This window comes from Lepeophtheirus salmonis, chromosome 8 (genome assembly GCF_016086655.4).
Source record: "Lepeophtheirus salmonis chromosome 8, UVic_Lsal_1.4, whole genome shotgun sequence".
NCBI classification, from domain to species: domain Eukaryota; kingdom Metazoa; phylum Arthropoda; class Copepoda; order Siphonostomatoida; family Caligidae; genus Lepeophtheirus; species Lepeophtheirus salmonis.
Genome location: NC_052138.2, coordinates 32682085 through 32687047, shown reverse-complemented (window position 1 = coordinate 32687047; position 4963 = coordinate 32682085). Strand labels below are relative to the sequence as shown.

General features: G+C 31.4%; 1 long non-coding RNA gene across 1 annotated transcript; it reads left to right on the top strand.

Moving 5' to 3' along the window:
• Positions 1 to 292: 292 nt before the first annotated feature.
• On the top strand, positions 293 to 3965 carry LOC139906227 (uncharacterized). The gene is made up of 3 exons (XR_011781590.1): positions 293 to 441; positions 524 to 626; positions 1038 to 3965. It is a non-coding gene; the product is annotated as an uncharacterized lncRNA (long non-coding RNA).
• Positions 3966 to 4963: the final 998 nt, after the last annotated feature.

Sequence of the window (4963 nt, the reverse complement as noted above, 5' to 3'; positions counted from 1 at the left end):
CCTCCTCTTTAAATTTGATCTTCTAGATCTTTGATGCCCAAAACTTAAGTATAGCTTGTAAATACGACAATGTTTCTTCCGGCAAAAATAAAGGGATGCCTTCAGACAGCTGCATCACAACAAAATTGCCGGCACATGCAAGCCCCAATTTAATCTTAGCGTTCTTCCAACATTATCTGACAATACATTTCCTCCCAAAAGTTTACACATTGAGATAGAAAAGTTTCCTGTGATTTATTATACACTTTTTCAAGCTTTTAATGTATAATGTTAGTATATCGAATTAGTAATAGCTCTTGGTCCATGTATAAAGATTTAAATGTCATAACAAACATTTTCCTATCCTAATTTACTATTTAAATCTTGCATTGCCTTTAAACAATGAACTACTTAAGTGGACTTTTCTTTGCACCGATCCAAGGTTCTATAAATTTACCTTATGTAAGTATTTCCACCTAATATATTTCCATCTTTATGACCTGAATTGTCTCTCTCTCTTGAAACGGAAATATCTTTCTCATAGGGAAGTCCTTCCAAATAGGCGCTTTTTTAAGAGACTCATTAAAATCTTGCATTTATAATGACAATATTTTAGATATTTCAAATATTTTGTCTTTTGAAAATAGGTGAGTAATGTAACTTTACATCCATTGTATACAAAGTACTACATCTCAATTCATAAAAAATAATATTTTCCATAAAGAATATTTATTTTATTGTGCAATAAAAAAGTTTTAAAGTATACATACATTAAATTTATATATTTAAAATTCATATATATATATATAGTAATGACGAGAAATAAAAATATATTCAAAAAAATAGTTGGCGTTTTCTTTGAAAGATGAGCTTTCACGTCGTTACCTTTAATGTATCTTGCAACCATTTCTTGAAAAAAAACAAAAAAAAAAAACCTTAAAATCAATTGGAGTTAGTTAAATTACCTTTCTAACTATGGAGTTACTATTTAATAATGGTAGGGAATGGTTGAGAGTACTTACCAAAAACAATTTTGAAATAAATTAATCAACTTTCAGAACAATGGTATGGGAAAAAGAAGTAGAAAATTCAACTGCATATAACTAGACCGATTTTCAAATGGGAAGACGAAGTTCTAAAATTTAGGGTACGTATGCTACAGATTTACAACTGCCTATTTTTTTTTAAAGTAACTATTTATTATGGGAACTTCATATTTTGTCTTTCAAGAAAGACTTCTTTTTTTTTTATTGAATTTTGTAATTTTTTCCTAAATTTCATTTTTAGCATAACTACGCTACAGATTTACAACCATCTATTATTTTTTTTAAATTAAGTTCTTTGTTAGAGGAATTTCATATCTTGTATTTTGAGAATGACTTTTTTTTTTAATTCTATTTTATAATTTTCTTGATTTTCATATTTCTTCTCTGAATTTGGCACCGCTATAGATTTACACCTGTCGGTTAATTATTAAAATTAGTTTTTGTATTTCAATAAATACTTGTTTTAAAAAATCTATTTAAAATTTCTTGATTTTTTAAATTTTCCCTAAACTTTGGCGCCTCTTTCATATACCGCATATGAAATAGCCTTATACCTTATAGAATATTCTTTACTGGAGGGTATATGGACCCACATTGACAATCATAGCTCCCTTGCCACTTAACCACTACAAACATCACAAACACTCTACATTTTTAATGTAATGACGTAACACAGTGCTTTAAGGACATCATATTTAAATCATTAATATAATGATATTTTTCTCTTAAATATGTTATCTGTTGTTATTAGGTATTTAACAACATAGAGAGCGCTTCAAATATTTTTCCTTCTTGAAGAAGGGTGAAGTTTACTCTATAAATTTCAAGATTGAACTAGTAGCAAGTATAAAAATTTTCATTCTTTTTGAAAGTAGAAGGTGAGGAAAAAAGAAATACATGATATTTTAAACTTTCTTTCCCTTAATTTTTATCTTCTTGACAACCTAAACAGTGCTTAAATGAATTTCCATTATGGTATCCACAGTTTCCTTCCAGAGCGCAGTGTATGCTTGACATTATAATTACCGGAACGGAATGAAAGTGCTAAGATTAGCCGGTATTGTGTTTTTACCACGAAATCATATCTTTCTTAGACCATATGGTACTAAGCGATTTCACTTATGCAACGCGAGATACACATTACTTAAACCATCTATTGGAAAAATAATGCATATTTTTTTTCCTACACCTATGATTATATTTTTTTCTCAGTTAAATGTTACAACTATCACCTGACAAAATTTCATTAACCTTACATTAACATCTATGTGATATTATTTATATAAGGAAGTCGTCATTTCCTTCAAAAGTTCAAATTACTCCCCTGTTGTCGAAATAATAAATAAAAAATTGCCATTACGGCCAGTCAAAAGAAAAGGCCCCATCAAATAACGTTCATTACTGAACTCAAAATCTATTTTTTAGGGAAATATTTTAGTATAACTGGCTGTTATTACTCATGTTTCATCCTTAGGTTTTGAGAACAAAATATAGACACATAACTCATCCTCTAAATGAGTTAAAAGTTCCACCCTTGCTCCCTCCCCTCAAAACACATAGAAGTCGTTTATAGCAATATGAACGTACAGAATAGTTGAATAATATAAGTTTTATGACATTTAAATTATATCTATAAATGCTTTAAACACTAAAATTACAAATAAAAAAAATTGAATTGTCTGGAGTGGTGTGTATCAATGTTGTTGTAGTACATAGTAAAAAAAATGAAATAATAAAAAATGGAGGAGCCATTTGTCATCTGTTTCGTCATAAAAATTCGTTTGTGCATAAAACAAATCTTCTACGATAATAACAAAAAGGGAAAAAAAGCATCGTTTTTACGAGTCCTTGGAATATATGATGTAAGCATCACCCATTTTCAACTCAAATTTGTAATTATTAATTCATATCACATGACATGATATGATATAAGTTATGAGATACATAATAATAATATTTGCTAGTGTTGGGTTCGAGTTATGATTATCATGTTCGGTCTAGTTTGAGTAATAGGGCTTGAACAAGAACACATTATCTGCAAGGCGTGTGTCAGTCTACAGCTTGTTGTTATAACAAAACCATTTCTAATTCAAAATGAGTATAGTCTAATTCCAAATGGAATAATCCCATTCAAAATAGAATAATCCAGTTCAAGATGGCAATACTACAGTTCAAATTGGAATAGTCCAATTTAAAATAGCAACAGTCCAGTTCAAAATGGAATAGTCAATAGTCTGAAACAGTATAGTAGTAAAATTCGGTGTTTTAGAACGACATAGCTCAATGGACAACGCATAGGGGATAAATAATTCCCTTGAACTCAATGTGCGTAGGTTTTTTCTCGGACGTTCCTAGAGAAGGAAACATACTAAATGTACAAGGGTCGTTTGAAAAGTCCGTACAAAGTCCGAGAGATGACCAAACTGCCGTGTATCGAGGTTATGTTAAGTTAGTAGACTCTCTTTGTAGGATACACACCAACATTCAGCCAGATAGGTCTACATCTTTCTGTTTGGTATTCGTTTGAATCGAGGAATCGGCCAAAAAGAATATGGCGACTATCTTTTGGATTTGCAAGGAGTAATTGACTATCTAAAGTATCTAAATCAAAATGTGGGGCGCCAATACTTATCCGCATGACTGTAAGTAAACAACGCCCAGGCCTCATTGAACAATGAGTCAAGTCGAGCTGGATTTTGAGTAAAGTCATCATACAAAGAAAAATATTTGTTCATTCAATTGATAATATCTAAATTCAACAATTAAGTCAGTTTGGCTATCTCAAAAAAGGCAGTTAAAAAACTAGGCCCCAATTTGAACAAAGAAAAAATATGACAATGAAATGTATTAGTAATTACTCAATAAAAATGTAACTAAGTTTTCGAGATTTGATCTTTTGATTTTCTTAAATCATAGTTGAGACGAGCTATAGTTACTTTCATAAAACTATTAACTTTAGTATTGGCAAGCTTGTTTTTTTTAGATAGAGTAATACTCCAACACTAATATTTGCTATTTGTTTCCTCTTATGGTGGAGATCAAGAAGTGGCAAGGGGGAAGGGGTTGATGTCTTTCATCTTCTACTTTTAATAAATGATGATTCTACATATTGTGTATTATGAAAGTTGTGTTGCTACAAAAATCAAAAAGAAACACACATTTTTCGTTTTATATGTCTCTCTCTGACGCGTGTTACTTCTTCCTTCAAATCATCATTAAGTCGCATCCAAACGACTGACGTAACTTGAGCTTCCAAGATTAATATTTATAATAATAACATCGTTACTTCCTTTTAACTTTATTTTTGAGGAGTTAAAACATTTTTCTGATGTAGCTACCTACAGAATGGGGACCCAAAACTTGCAGTATGTATAACTTAATGACAACTTTATCCCCGATATTTTTAATTACGCAAGCAAACTACTGCGTTCGTTGCAACAACAAAAAAGCAACGCTTGTGCAATCTGTTCTGCGTCGATACCAGTGTTGAGAAGGCTACAAGGACAGTTTGTATCAACATTTGGACTATCTAGAACATCAAGAAGTCCATTATAGCCCCATACCTATAGCCAAGAAGAACCAAAACTTATGCAGGAAGAATATGGCTGACTTTTGGCCTGCCTCCACTGGCCTTCCTTCAGCCCTTACCTCAACCCCTTGACTTTGCAGTTTGGGGTGTCTTGTAGTATAATGTCGGCCGCACACGTCATACAAATTTGGATTTGCTCCGACCTGCCATAATGGCAGTGTGGTACGCCATGGACACTGTCTGCTTCGTCAAGAGCTGGCAATTTGTTCACCGGCCTGTCAAGACATTTATTACTTGTGAAGGAGAACATATTGAATTAAAAATATAGCTAAATATTGTATTTAAACATATCAAAGATTGTTCTTCAGTTGTCTTTTCTTGATTCCATAAAAATCACGTTTTTCGTAAT